This window comes from Stylophora pistillata, chromosome 13, assembly GCF_964205215.1.
Source record: "Stylophora pistillata chromosome 13, jaStyPist1.2, whole genome shotgun sequence".
NCBI lineage: Eukaryota > Metazoa > Cnidaria > Anthozoa > Scleractinia > Pocilloporidae > Stylophora > Stylophora pistillata.
The window spans coordinates 12,123,478-12,139,829 of record NC_142531.1 but is presented as its reverse complement, the minus strand read 5'-3'; the positions used below and the strand labels follow the sequence as shown (position 1 = coordinate 12,139,829).

The following is a 16,352-nucleotide window of genomic DNA, read 5'->3' as shown; positions in this document are numbered from 1 at the left end:
CATTTATATGCATCAGATTGTAATGCATCGGATCGAAGAAAGCTTGAGCGGATTCAGGAGTGAGCACTTAAGGCAGTGTACAAAACTAGATCAGTGTCCTATCAAGAACTGCTAAGTTGCGCCAAACTACCGACATTGAACAATCAGCGCCTACAAGACATTGCCACTTTGATGTTTAAAGTTAAGCACAGTCTCGTACCTGAGAATATTTCTGACTTATCTAATATAAAGAACACTCAATATAATTTACGGAACAGTGACTTTGAACTGCCAAGATTCGAAACTGTAAGATTTGGTAGGAATTCTTTTAAATATATGGGACCTCTCATCTGGTCGAAGTTACCAAGACACCTAAGAACGATAGAAACTCTAAATTCGTTCAAGAAGAACATAAGAAAAGTCGACCTTTCAAACTCTCGTTGAAATTTAAAACTTAACTAAACAACTTTATAATCTTTTTAATTATCTACTGTAAATAACTATCATCTACAAATGTAAATGTATGTGACTTAAATTTTTTAGTGTCCCCCATTAGCTTATAGCTAAAAACATACACACTTAATTAAAGTTTATCATTCATTCATTTCTTTGTGTTTCTTCTTCATCGCTTGTCCAACTCTAGGTACCTCACGGAGGACCTGACCGAACTTGCAGCAGAAACCTCGCAGCAGATCCGACTGCACACAGAAACAACACCTAGGAAGACCGAGGTCGCACCAATGAGAAACCAACCCGCCAGCCGCCCCTCTGAGACTTTGAAGCCATCTCTGACCTCAGAGGAGCTCGCTGCCATTTCTGTGGTCTTTGCAGACCACATACGGGAATGAACATCTCCCCGTAAGAAACGAGTGGTGGCTCTAATGAGGGGGATGAAGTATTGGTTAAGATAGTCAATTCGGAGAGGAAGGTGAAGCGGGTGCTGGACCAGGTGTGGTACTTGGTCTGTTCACAGCAGCCTGCCGGCCCCACCAGTGTCCCGGAGGAGGATCCCCCCAAAGAACAGCTGCGTACATGGAAAAGCACACAAAGGAGCACTCTTCTGGTGCATCTGTTTATTCCTCTGCCTCTGGAAGGCAACCCTGGACTGAGGAGGAGACCGAAATAATTAAAACCGCTTTCACCCACTTCGACAAGGTTCCTAGGAATACTGAAAACAGGACCGTCTTCTGCTTGGACATCCGCCTTGAGCAAATTCTGTGGAAGAACTCTTCCGGGCGGACCTGGACTGAAGGTAAGAACCTGTTCAAGAACCGCAAGTAAGGAGTGGGGAAGTGCCTTCCAGAGGAAAAAACACTAAAAAAAAACAAACTCTAAAAACAAAAACAAAAAAAAAAAAAGACCGTGTGGTCACTTGTTGTATCCTGTTCTCTGATTCTGAGTGATTCGTTAGGGATTAAACTCGAGCTGGGGTAGCCAACCCCCAGGGAGTGCCCCACGAATCAATCAGTCTCACACAACAGGTACATCACTTCACACGGCACCCATTTGGTTTTTTTTTTAGTTGCAACGTTGCGTTGTGTTTTTTTTTCGTTGCGTTGTCTTTTTCCTTGCGTTTTTAACTCCGCCATTGCCAGACCCAAGCCCGGATGAGAAAGGAGGAGGGTTGACCTTTGGTCTTGCATCCCAAGCCTGTGAAAAACACTTGAGCAACGGAAGAAATTGTTATTGAAAGCTCTGATAGTGTATTGTTCTTTGTCGTTGGAAGGGTTGAGAGACTTTAACTTCTTTTCATCTCAGTAATATAAGTAGGCTAAGGAGTGTAGGCGAGAATAACTCTTTTTGATGCTTCAAAACCACATTTAAAGCACAGTCAATTCGTTTTGGGATAATGGAATCTGTAGCAGGAGTTTGAATGAAATTTAAAATTTTGATCAAAATGGCCATGCTACTCCTTGGCCAAAAAATCCAAGATGGCAGACACCAAATGGGGTGCCCTCATGGGATATGCTATAACTACCCAATGTCTAGCGCTCCCGACTTGCACTTTTTGTGAGGTATAGACCTGGCAGGGATCTAGTTTGCTGTGAAGTTTGAAGTAATTAGAGGGCCACTCAAAAGAAATATGGTGGTTGGAAGATTGACAAGTCAAACGTGTATTATGGGCTAAGGGGTCTAAGTGAGAATAACTGGTCTTAAGCCTCCAGAACAACTTTTAAAGCACTAGAGAGTCGTTTTGGAAATGAATGAGCCTATAGCAGGAGTTTTAGGGAAATTTAAAATTTTGACCAAAATGGCCATGCTACCCCTTGGCCAGAAAATCCAAGATGGCAGACACCAAATGGGGTGCTCTCATATGATAGACCCTAACTTCTTAAGCTGCGATGGGATTTACCTGCAATTTAACCCAGTCATACACAAGATATTGAACTAGTTGGGTATTAAATATACAGTCGTGACATCAAGGGACAAGGGAGTAACAGCTGTTCAAAGATTGACTAGTGAAACATGAAAAATGGGCCAAGGTAACAGTGAACAAATCCCCTATTGAGGCTATAAAACCACTTTTAAAGCACCAGAAAATCGTTTTGGGAATCACTTAGCCTATAGCAGGAGTTTGAGCCGAATCTAAAATTTTGACCAAAATGGCCATGCTACCCCTTGGCAAAAAAATCAAAGATGGCGGACATGAAAAGGGGTGCTCCCATTAAAATTACTAACTCTTGAACCTGACATGCTATTGACTTGCCTCTTCAGTGAGCTATACACATGGCATGCAACTAGTTTGGTGTCAAGTCTGACGAAATTTCGTGCAGAAGCAAGAGGGTTATAGAGGTTGAAAGATTGACTAGTACAACTTGTAAAATAGGCTACGGGGGTTGGATTGAGAAGTTATTTTAAAGCTTGGAAACCTCTTTTACCGCCCTAGATAGCTAGCCATAGTCTAGGTCATAGTCATAGCTATAGTCATAGTTATTGTCACAGTCTTAGTCATAGTCATACTCATAGCCTATTCATGTTTGATGATGATTGATTCTTGTTTTATGCGTTGATGTTGTCGGAGGACCCTTGTTATTAGAACTTGAGGACCTCCTTTTCATGTTTGACGATGATTGATGCTTGTTTTATGCTTTGCTGCTGTCGGAGGACCCTTGTTATTAGAACTTGAGGACCTATTTACACAAAAGAGTGAGAAATAAACAATAAACATCTTGTGAAAATCTCACGAAATTCCTTCCAGCCGTTTCTGAGATATCGCACCTAGAAGAACCCAGGGAGTCCACATTAACACGAGGGAGTCCGCATTAACATGAGGGAGTCCGCACTAACATTGAGGGAGTCCGCATTAACATTGAGGGAGTCCGCATTAACATTGAGAAAGTCCGCATTAACATGGAGGAGTCCGCATTAACATGAAGGAGTCCGCATTAACATGAAGGAGTCCGCATTAACATGAAGAAGTCCGCATTAACATTGGGGGAGTCCGCATTAACATTGAGGGTGTCCGCATTAACAATGAATCTTACAATAGGTTCCTTCGTTGTTAATGTCCTCTCGTTTTCACATTAACACACGAAAAAATTCATAAAAAATTGGGATTTAATTTTTATGATTTGAAAATTTATCCACTGATAGTATATACGTTCCGTTTGACGTGGACGTGTTTTTACGATATTCCCTTTGAAACTTACAAAGTTATTGGAGTGCAAACTTACCCTTCCAGAGGTCATTAACTTTTGCGTGGGAATGACACCTTTTTTAGCTAAATATTCATAAACCTTGCAAAAACGTTGTTTTCCCATCATTCCCGAGCGAGCGATATTTGTCCTCGTTCTTTCCCTCTACAAATAAACTTATAGTCATGTCGATTTCAAGGGTTTAGGTAATATATGCCTATGTCCATCGATTACCTAAGCCCTCTGAAACTTTAGAGGGAGCCTTCTTTTGAAGCTCATAACTTGCTAAATTGAGAGGGTTAAGAATTGAAATTAACACTCTTGGATCACCAATAGAATGCACGGTGGGCCCAGACCACCCCATCAATGTTGCGTTAGAGGCGCGCGATGAATAATGGGTAAAATTCAAGATGGCGGCCAATTTACAGTTTGCAGAAAGCCTTCGATGACCAATTCAACGTTGCAAACTCGATCTATTGGGCAGGGTTGATACTGGCAATGGCATGGGACGGATCAGTAATTTTTTCAGAGCTGGAAGCTGCTGTATCCATATTGGATACCAAATACAGTCTTCGTGGAGGAAGATTTTCCACTGTCCAAAGATTAGTACCATTAAGAGGGATGGTCGCAAGCTCCCTGCGAAAGATTCATAGCAAAATAATTCGCCGCCTGATTACAAGGCCAAAACTTTCCAATCCATGGCGTGGGGATATTAAAATGGACACGCTGCAGGAGGTGTTTGAATGTATTTCTAAAGACCCTCTGCAACGTACTAGCTTCGGTCAACGATTTAGGGAAACAAATACACAAGTCGTATACGAGATAACAGATATGCAAAAGGCGAAATACTTATTCGCTAGGATGGATTTAGATGGTACAAGAGTCGATCCTGCAGTGATTTTGAAAAGGCATATGGCACCTGTGCAAAATGGCCTGGAGAAGTGTGAGGTGTTAGTGTCAAATAAAAATCCAATGGAGCTCAAATTTAATAAGCCAAAGGAGTTGTTTGAACTTAAATTTCATTACGGATACTGGAGTCCAAGTGGCATTCCCCTGCACTGAACAAACTTGACTTGAAAACTTAATACATAATAATATAATAATTAAACTACTCATATATTACTTATATATTTTTGTTGATATTTAATTGATGTTAGGCCCAAGTAAAACTTAAGACTTCCCATAAGCAAATCTCATTTGAGGGATTTTATTTGGATTGGTTATCCAATGCGAAGAATAGCTAGAGTTAAGTTTGGCTGGATAACCATTATTGAATTATATATTGAATGAAGTTTGGAGTTTGACTTGGCTTGAGAAAACAAAATTATGTTGGGTCCAGTTTGACCTATTGAGTAAGGTGTTCGACTCGGGCCTAAAAATAAAATAATCTAAGTCACTTTGGGGATCATGTTCTGCTTATATGCATGTTTATACATTTGTGCTTGACTTCAAGTCAACTGTTGTGTTAGTGGACAAATTTTTTTTAGACAGCTGACCAATTTTGAATAAAACTTTGAACCTAACTGTAATTCTGATGGAATTGTCTGAGTTCAGTAGGGATCTTTCCACTTGCAACAGTTTGCTTGATGTACTTCATTAGATCACTTGTGCAAATCTCACACCCTTGATTAGCAGTGGTTGTCTTCGGAAGTCCACAATGGCAAAACCTGTCATCACAATCGCGAACTCTCTTAGGAATATAAGAATCACTTATGTTCCTATTCTCACAGCGATAGGCAATGCTGTATGGATCTTTCTCTCGCAGCCATACCATGCAGACAAAGTCGTGTCTGAACACAGTCCACCACCTTAGGCTCTTTCTGGCATTGCATGTGTTCTCCACATACTTAACCAATTTCACATGCTTTGCTTCTCTACCCTGCATTGAATTGAGGCCCAATCCATACCCAAGCTTCTGATACAATTTGCTAGTGTGGTAGGGGATGGCTACTCCTACTGTCCAGATGGTAGGAGTGATGTCGGCCAGCAACAAACAATTGGCATTGAAAAATTATTAGCATAAAACCTTTAAATTTTCAACTCGCTCTTTGCTCACCTCGACTCTCGAGTAAATTGAAACTGCATCTCTCAGTTTGACACCAATGAATGACAATGTGTGGAGTTTCAGAACATGTCCCTTTAAAAGGGTGGGGATCTTCAGAAGTTCCTGAATCAAAGTGCCAAATTCCCAACAGAAGTACTTTGATTCAAGTCCTGTGAATCTATATGAGAATGAAATTCCCTTCTTCTGCTTCTCACTGAACCACCGCAGAAAGGCCTTGTACAGTCTCCCACACTTTAGGGTGTCTTTAGGGCACTTCAGAAATGCAAGCAGGGGGGAACTGTCTGGAACATGAAGATCAGAAACTGCTGTTGCTGACTTGAGGAGATTCTGGTGTGTGTAATGCATTACAATGGCAAGTGCAGTTAAAAACCAGCTCTGCCAAGCATTATTTGTGTTATGTAGAGGTTCAGCCTTGAGTAAATCCACATACATTCCCAATGGGGGTACAAATTCTTGTCTAGACTTGTTTTGAGCTATGATTTTAGTGACCTCATTTCTTTGTTTCCCCATGGGATCTCGAAGTTTTGTCTTTAACTTCTCGACTCTCTCTGCCATGATCAGTCTCTTTGTGTAATCCCATGGTTGCCATGTAGCTTCAGGACCACCAATAGTACCACCTGTGGTTCTCTTACTTTTTTAATTAACATTGGCAAATGGTGAAAAATAAGTTGCACAATTGTTCAGTTCTCCTGAGTGGGATGACATCCACTTCAAGTCAGATGGGATTAACTCAAATTTGAACACAGCCTGCTTTCCACGTTCAGTGGTCAGATGTTTGCCTTCTACCTCCTCCATTTCTTCTCTCAGATGGTTGGTGTATGACTTCATGAGTGTATGGTCTTCTTCGCAATTAGCCCCCAGAAGTAAATGGTTATCATTACAACTTTGCACTCTTTGCAACAAGTTCAGGAAACTAACCAAGTATGCAGTGGCAGTATCATCTTTATCAAATGGTGCACCATCTGCCCCCACTGCCACATACAGCACTCCCTCTTCTCCATTGAACCACTGTAGACAAGGGTCTTTTTCATGGAGTGCCAGGTACATGTCAGCAAGCCTCAAAAGGAAAGGTTTAAGGGGCCTGTACATGCCAGGAAATGATTCTATAGAAAGCTTTTCTGCTAATATCTCTAAAGATAAAACCTCACCAAAGTAGTGTACGGCGCCTTACCGCCGAATCACGCAGTCCTTGGTCCGAGTGGCTCGGCCGAGTGAGATAATGTATTCATAGGACGTAGGTAGACGAGGTTAGGGTTGGGGTTAGGGTTAGGGTTATGACGTAGGTGTAAGAGGGGGGTTAGGGTTGGATAGTGTAGGTGTAAGAGAGCTTTTTAGGGTTAGGGTTAAAAAATTTGAAAAAATAACGGTATAAAATCCAAGATGGCGCCGGAAACAAAGACAACAAAGAAATCCAAGATGGCGAAGGGATTAAGTCAAAAACACAAAGAAGTTAATTTTTCAAATCAAAACATTTATTATTTTGGTCACGCGTTTCAATAATCTTTACAATGATTTAATAAATGTTCTTTATAGTTCATAATTGTCTTGTTGTGTTTCTTGAGATGTATCTTCCTGTGTAATTGCTTCTATCGTCTGCTAGAATAGTATTCCCACACGGTATGTAAATATATTACTCGAGTCGATATTTGACTTGTAAATAAGTCACATAAGCTAGAAACGCTGTCATCACATCTTTGTATAATTGATTTTTTATAGAATGTTCCACTGCTTGTACATTAAAACTTTCCATATCGTCAATGTATTTGGAGACTTGTCGGCGAATGTGACACAAATCTTGTTGAGTCGCTCGCATGTTGATCAAAGCAAATATTTCGTCCATCGCCGTTCCGGCCCATTGAGGATTCTGTTCAAGCGCTCCACTTAATTGCGTGAGACACAGATCTTTCTCGTAAGACATGACGTTTGAAAATGAAACTCTACAATGTTTGTAGAAGGATATACTCATAAAAAAGTGTCAATCAAAAAATGTGATTGACAAGCTGTCATAATTTCTAAAAGTATATAAATTCAGCGTGTACTACTCACTCGAATCAGTGTAGCAATGCCGTCTGAGAAAGAGCTAGAAGGTTCTGTCCTGGTGTACCGGTTCACAAGGGAATTACCATTGTTCTTTCTTTGTTTAGGAGTCATTGGTTAGCTGTTGTGTATTGTTCGGTCTTTTGTATCGGCTCTTGTGAACCGGTACACGAGGACAGAACCAGCTAGAAAGAGTTAGATTACATTGTAGATGTGGTCATTGCGATCCTTGTCTACGGAAAAAAGAGATTTGGGAAGAAGGTTGTCACAGTCGATTTCAGAACCGGGAGTAAAGCCTATTTACCCAAGTGGATCGAAGACTTGACAGAAAAGTTTCCTAAACTTAAAGTGCACCTACACTCAAAAAATTTTTTTCGCTTAACGAAGTAAGCTTATTTTTTTGAGTATTTCTGCGCAAAAATTTTTTTATTTGCTCAAATCTTCAATTTTCTATGCCCAGTCAAAATACGGAAAATCGGCCGCCATCTTGCCCCACGACCGAGTTTAAAGAAGAATGGCTCTAGCGGGTAATGTGACGTCAAATCGAGAACACGAAAGTCTGCATCTCACACATTTTCACTTGTTTGGGAAGATTGTCGTCGATATCGTCCGAAATATGCCTACTAGGTGTGTTGTATGAAGATTGTATGGAGCGCGATACCCTCTTCCAAATTTCGCACGTTGCTACATCCTTCTACAGCACACTTAGTCGGCATATTTTCGGACAATTATCGACTACAACCTTCCCAAACAAGTGAAAATGTGTGAAAAGCAGACTTTCGTGTTCTCGATTTGACGTCACATTACCCACTAGAGCCATTCCTCTTTAAACTCGGTCGTGGGGCAAGATGGCGGCCGATTTTCCGTATTTTGACTGGGCATAGAAAATTGAAGATTTGAGCAAATAAAAAAATTTTTGCGCAGAAATACTCAAAAAAATAAGCTTACTTCGTTAAGCGAAAAAAAATTTTTGGGTGTAGGTGCACTTTAAAATTGAATAAAAAGATGCCACAACAACAATACATTTGGAATAATAAAGCCTTTGCCCAAAGTCTGACAGAAAGATGGTTCCAATCTACAAACTGTTGGCATTATACGCCGTTTTATTGTAGTTATTGTCTGAGATGTCATTTACCGGTACGAATCGTGGAGAATCAAAAACCCATGGATATTCCTTAAAGCTAGCAGTAGACACAAATTCATCATTTCATACCAAGCCAGGAAAGTGTGTACATCATCATGAACGACGTGAGAATATTTAACGATGGCGCATTACTTTACCAACACAAGTACCTATTTGATTTGGGTGCCACAAACAAAATAAGCAGTCCTCGTGAACTCATACGTGGCATGTTGGGATATTTCAACAAACCTATATCGGAAAAGATACGTTACGAACTGATTTCTACCACTCGATATCCCATGAAAGTGTATTATTTTTTGCGGTATTTACAAGCCTCCTTTGACAAGGAATTGCCTGACATTCACATGAAAGATAAAACCAGTAAATATAAGTTCATGGATACGTGTGAAAATGTATTTGATGATATTGTGCGCGAAGTCAACGACTGGCGAAACCCTATCGGCGGTCACATGCAACTCTACCTGTTTCAACATTGGGAGACATTTCAGCAATTGGGTGAACGGTTAAGGAAAAATAATTTTTATATCGACGATGTGACAGAAGTCTGGACAACGTTCCGTAATCCCATGTTAAGCCACGCAGAGGTCATGAGTGAACTGGTGACATTGACCTGTGAAAAATATTCCCCAGAGTGGTTCAAAAAATCACTGGAATCGCAGCGGTTCATCAAAGACTGGTGAAAGTAGTTTTACAGCAACAAAGGAGTATCACGTTCTAGAGGTGTGTGTCAAACTATGATTGAATAGAACGTTTAAGTCGCTATGATTGGTTAGAAGCGTATATATCAGTGGCAGTCAAACCACGAGGCGTCCTCTTTCTCCTCAAGTCTGAAGAAAAGTAGAAGAATCACCTTTAAAGAATACTAATGGCATCCAAAGCAGTACAGATGTGCCCCGAACAAGTATATTTACTTGTTGATACGATCCTGGATCTTCTTCACAGAGACGACACTGTGGACGCGAGGATCATATTGGACAGCATCGAAATAAGGGGGTCTGACACAAAAAATCACGACGACCACGTCTATGAGGAGATGAAAAAGAAATTAATGGACACGATGGCGATGCTACTTCGTTACATTGCTGTGAAGCAGTTAGATAAACAGCTGCAGAGGCTGGAGAGATCTAAAAGAAACAGCAAGAAGTGAACAATTTTTTACGTTTATTGAACATTGATTTAACATTTTTGGAGTTTGTAATCCATCTGGCTGGCTTTAAGGTCACAATGTAATTTCAATAAATGTATTTGGCAGTACATGTGTAGTCATTTTATGGGAAGATGGAGTGTTGTAAAGACCTGTCCGATGCGTACCCCCAAGAAGTATATTATCAATCCTATCTTTGCCCACACGAAATTTATAAATTCGATACCCATGCTTGTAATAAAACAGCAATTGTTAAACGACAACGGTTAAATGTATATGATTATAGACAAAGAAAAGGAATAGAGTGTGCTTTGTGGCCAAATCTGTATCCGTTGAAATCATGGTGCAGAACAATTCTTGATGGTAGACAATCTAGATTGAGCTCCAAGGTAGCATACATGATGATGATCAATTCACAAATATGTGACTATGCTTTAAATTATGAACTTTTACATTTTCATTATGATTTATGGATTTGGCAGACAGTGAGTGGAGCTATAGCATGTGGAAGACCTGTTCACCTAATAAAGCGTTGGAAGGCAAATCATTCAGTACCGAGTACTGGAGGTGGCAACATCGTTTTCTTCTCGATGCCGTTGAACAGTTTGGAAGACCTAGTCTTTTCATTACTATTTCTCCTTATGAATGGACATTTCCATTTCCGTTATGGCTAGATACATTATGGGAAAAAAGAGGATGTGGTCCAACATGTGCGTCGCAGTTTGAAACTATGCACATTGTGCAAGTTTTAAAGCAAATTGTTAGGGGTTACTTGTGTGGTTCTAACACAAAGACTTGGTCTAATCATGTTTTTAATTTTGATCGGAAAAGAAAAGAAACCAATGCGAAAACTTACCTCTATCGATTTGAATTCCAAGACAGAGGTACAGTGCATTTACATATGCTTGTCTGGCTAAAAGATTTTAGTAAGATGAAATTAGACGCAATACGTGCTGATATCCCATGGACAGAACAAGAATTAGCAGAAAAAGTACTGCGACTTCAGCCAAGTGACCGGGCTGGACAAAAACAATTTGAAAACAAAACGAGTGTATTAGAGACGAGCAATGGTCAAGTTTTGCAGTTGTTTCATCCTGAAGATGCATTTGTTAGAAACTCGGGAGCTTACATTTCCACATTATTGCCAAGTCTCAAATGTAGAGTGGATGTTCAGACTTCGGATGGTAATGGTCTACTTCTTAAATATGCAGCGAGCTATGTTTCGAAGTGGCATGATGCATTTGATTCAGATGCTATGTTTTCTGTAAGAGTGGGTCCTTATGAAGCAGCGTATCGTCACTTGCGTGGTCTTTGTCCAAGAGAACCAGAAATGTGGATGTCTTTAAGGTCTAAGAAGATTGCATGGTCTCAAAGCCAAACTAAGAAATTAAGTTTGCCAATAAGTCCAGAAACTCAGATCAAATCGCATCAATTATACTGTGCAAGACCAGCTAGTGAAAGTTCTCTATCATTCTTACAATGGTTAAGGCTTCATGACGAGAAAGGTAAAGCTTATAAAAGTGGTTCAAGTCTCGTAGGAGTGAAAAGGTGAAGTGTATTCAAAGATGAATACTTTTATCAGGATTTGATTATCAACTATGCTCATAGAAATACTACTGATTTTAAGCATTCAAAGCATGATGAATTACCATTATCAATAAGATACTTTGCGGCAGCTGTACATTTTCGAGCTGAAGTCTGGCAGAACAGTGAAGCTATTAGAGAATGTTTTTCAATGTGTGGTCATAAAGCAGATTTTATTGAAACAGTTGTTCAATACATTTGTAGCAAATTGGATCATTTGCATCTTTGGCAAAGGCAAGTATTAGGAAATTTGACAATACTGAGAGAAATTGAGAGCAGTAGTGAGACTGATGATTTATCAATAGAACAGACACGAGTAACTTTGCTTGTAAAAAGATTTCTCAGCCAAAGACAAGAGTATTATAATGATATTCCAGAAGTAAGTCTAGAGCAGCAGGAATCTGATGAAGAAAAAGAACAAGTTATAGCAAGTGTTGATGAAAGAAATTTTAGAGAGTTACCTCAGACATCAGATCATGACTGGTGCAAGTTCATTTTCATTACTGGTAAACCCGGAACAGGAAAAAGCTTTGCTATCAAGCATGCAATAAGAACAGCATTGGAAGCACAATATCGTCTATTGTGTGCTACACCAACTGGAATGTTATCGACATCATATACAAATTCCATCTGTAATGCAATGTTTTCAGCTAATACTGTTCATAGTGCTTTCAAATATCCAGTGCATGAAACAGAAAGACCACAGATTAACTGGGATCTAGGAAACTACGATCTAATAGTTATTGATGAGATTTCAATGGTGTCAGCTAAAATCTTTCAGCATGTAGTAAGTACATTGCGACAGTTACATGTAAGACCAGTAGTACTACTATGTGGAGATCAACAGCAACAGAAACCGATAGCAACATTTGATGGTAGACTAAAGGCACTGAAGGAATTCTACAGAGTCACTCTTTATTCAGAAATAGTGTTATAGTGAGCTTTCTGGAACAGCATAGATGTGTATATCCTGTTTTTAATGAGTTCCTTCAGGTGCTGCGATATTTTAAACCAAGTTTCAACACGATTCGTCAGCTTGAACAAGGACGTGTTCTACTTCAAAATGAGCCTTGTGATGTTGACATCTTAAGTGTTTTAAAAGAATATCCTGAGGCTTTGATTTTAACTTTGACAAGGACTGCAACTGCAAGAGTGAACAGATTAGCAGTGAATAATCTATTTGAGGAAGGTGATCTTCTTGGACATATCCGATATAACGATAGTGATGAATTCAGTCCATTGTTCAAAAACATGAGAGTAGTCATTACACAAAACAGGAATAAAGAACTAACCGTAGTAAATGGCCAGACTGGAATAGTGATAACCATGCATAATGCTACGGTCTTTTTAAAGCTACCAAATGATAGCATAGTAGCTATTTATGCTGTTAGTCAAAAAGTGGACAATGAAATGAGAACAACGTATCCTATAGTACCAGCTTATGCTTCAAATATTTGCAAAGTGCCAGGACAGACCTTAGGAAAGGTCATACTATGGTTAGATTCAGCTTTTGTGCCAGAAGGCGCAGCTTATGTGGCAATTTCACGTCTAAGAAAACTTGATGATTTACTCTTTCTGACAAAGACTAATCCAGAGCAATATCATCCAGTACTTCAAAGCAGAGAATGAGCATTCTGTTTACTCCTTTGTCTGGGTAAAATATGTATTCTCCTAAGAAAACGCCAAGTTCACCCCTGTCCGGTCAAAGGGGGGTTAACTATTTCAACCACTTCCCCAGACAAAAGTTAATTCCTTATGGTCAGGTTTCTGAATCAACACCTGATAAAATAATGGTAGAAAAGGCAAATCTAATAAATTGTGAATAACTGGTAAGACCGAAGATAGCCATGAGTGAGTTTGCCGAAGCTGTGCAAAGCAACATGTTTACTGTAGCAAACAAATTAGAAAACATCAATTGCGATTCAATTAGGAACGAAATATACAAACTCGACGAAGTGATAAATGTGTTTAACACTAAAAACAGTCGTACAGTTACGAACAAGGATGTGCGCAATGCTCTAAAGTATTTTATTGAAGACAATTCTAATCTAGATGAGGTATTTGACAACATGGAGCACTTAGGCATGATGATGTATACTATTGCAAGTCATCAGAAACAGGTTAGGACCTTAGTAAGAGATCCGAAGGTGTATAGTTTCAAGTGTCAAAATCTTAACGCTTCAGAGGGATTTAAGTCCAATCCTTCTGTAACAACATTGAAGGAGTGGTGGACTAAGGAGCTTGGGACTGAAGAGATCAGTCCCTGTGACAATAACTACTAGCTAAAAGAGCCTTTTAGAAGAACTAGGTGGCTCGTCAGGGTCTGAAGATGAACCACATAGTAAATTGCAAACAATGACAGATGTAGGAAAAAAGCGAAAGTCAGATAAGCTGCCTACTGATAAGGATAGTAGTGCAGCTTCTGAATTAAATGAATCTGCAAGCATTTCGGATAGTGTTTTGAGACCAGCAAAAAAGCACAAATCAACTAGCAGTTCTGTTGACAAAGAAACCAGTATAAGCTCTCCACAAATTGAATCTCGTAAGAAATCAGAAAGCAGTTCAAAAGTACAAAAGTGGAAAGTACCAAGTCCTTTGTCTAGTGATGAAGATGATAAAGTAAGCCGTAAATCAAAACAGTCTGAAGCAGAAAAGAAATCAGTCAAAGCTAAAAAGACCAAACGGAAGCATAAAGAGTAAGATCTATGCTTGTTTGGTAGCAGGTGAAATGCTCTCCTGGTTTATAAGTTGAGAGATACATTCCCTGGTTAATACGAGTTATATTTTTCCAAATAGATGTCTAAGGAGAATGAAACTGAATTGGATCAAGAGCTGTTGAGAAAGGCTGGACAGTTACAACTTGACAGTGACATTGAAACTACACATAGTTCTGTAATAAATGATGTAGGAGACAGTAATTCCAAAACTAGCAAAGAGCAAACTGATAAAGAACAAGAAGAACTTAAAAAGATGGAGCTAGAACTGCATGAAAGAGAGAAAAGGAGGTTGAAAGAAATGAAAAAAGAGAAAAGGAAGAGGAGAAGAAGAGGGCAGCAGAAGAAGAAAATAGAAGAAAGCAGGAAAAACAAAGAGAAAGAAGAAAAAGGAAAAGAGAGGAGTTGGAAGAAAAAGACAGGGAACATAGGAGGAGGACCACAGAAGAAAGAAGTGAAGAAAAGCAGAGAAAAAGTAAGTAGATAGCTGGTTTGTTTTATTCTTTTCAAGATTCTATTACTGTGTTCTATTTTCATTTTGCAGTTCGCTGTTATAATTGTGGAAAAGTTGGCCACATTAAGAAAAATTGTTTTAACAAGCGAAAGAGATTCAACAAGAAGGAAGGATTCTCCTTCGTCTTGAATGGTGAATCCAAGGAAGTCCATATCCACAAAAAAGACTTGGATTAAGTGAAAAAGTATTATAAAACGATGTTAAGAAAAAAATGGTTACATGTTGCGTTACAAAAGCGTATCAAGAAAAGCTGATCAAATTCAAAGACAATACCCTTTGTTTAGTGTCTCAAATATGGCCATAAAAGGATATTTTGAAACAATAGCTTTAGAGCCAAACAATGACTTATTAATTCACAAGGGAAATTCAAACTCGCTCCCATTACAATAGCGAAATTTACGAGGTAAATGCGAACATAGCCGATTACTGCAAAAGCGCGAAATTTAAATATGTGGCGAAAGCACATTTATGTCAAATCTTACCCTGGGGAGGAGGAGGGAGTTACTTTTCGTTCAAGGTCACTTGCTACTCAGGGAGGGTTGGTCAAGACACAGAATGACGCAACTGAGAGACTGTCAAAGAGTGGTGAAACCAAATGAAATTTGAATCAGTGTAAATGGTCACGAATGAAACTTGTTTGAATTAAACTCATTCCGTCAAACTGACCGGCAGCCCGGTTCCACATCTCACAATGTTAAGCCGCAGCAACAAGAGCGAATTTTTGCTTGCGATGGTGATGCAATTTTTTTCTGAATTTGTCGTGTCGCCAGCGCGCAGTGCAAATCAGCCGTGTAGCCACCCTCACGCAACTGCTGCGATGGCGACAGCTACTACATCGCTGAAAAAACGCGAGAAGTTCAATGAGTTGAACTTTTCGTGATAAAATCGCAGACTTTGTCACCCATGTAGCCATATTGACGAAGTTTTTCATCCTCTGGGAAAAAGAACAAACAAAAAACAAAAACCGAGATGAATTTTGAATTCTTGGAGAGATGAATAACTGAATGCCACTGAAGGTTTTATGTGCCATGAAGATGGCATCTGATTTTCCAGACGGCAAGATTTCTCTTCACTCTCCCGATCTCAAACAACTTTTTCCATCGACAAGCTTTATTACTTATAAAGATTGTCACCCAGAATTCAGCGACATATCCTGTACTTTTATTGAGACACTGGCGCTAAATTTAAAAGCTAATTAGAAAATGATTGTCAAACAATAAAGGAAAAGGGCTGAAAATGTCGAGGAAGGCTTACGTTCTATTCGTTTACGGATAGACTACTTTTCAAATGCTACTTTTACCGTATGGCTTTTAGAGAAGAAAGTTTAATTGAACAGTGTATCATTCTCACTTTGCTCTTGCGCTTTCAGAAGAGGTCGCAAATTTGCCTTGAAAATGTTAGCATTCTGCTTGTATAAGAAGTCGATCTCAGCGCACTTTCTGGCGTAATTTATCTTCATTCAATTGCTAGATTTCTCTTTTACCATACGGCTATTTTTATTTGACATTCTAGAAAGCATTATAGAAATTTTCAAGG

General features: G+C 39.4%; 1 pseudogene across 1 annotated transcript; it reads right to left on the bottom strand.

Annotated features, from left to right (window-relative positions):
* Window positions 1–2,764: 2,764 nt before the first annotated feature.
* On the bottom strand, window positions 2,765–8,948 carry LOC148717667 (uncharacterized; annotated as a pseudogene). The gene is made up of 2 exons (XR_015994911.1): window positions 8,703–8,948; window positions 2,765–8,058 (listed from the first exon to the last, which is right to left on the bottom strand). The product of XR_015994911.1 is annotated as an uncharacterized LOC148717667 (transcript).
* Window positions 8,949–16,352: the final 7,404 nt, after the last annotated feature.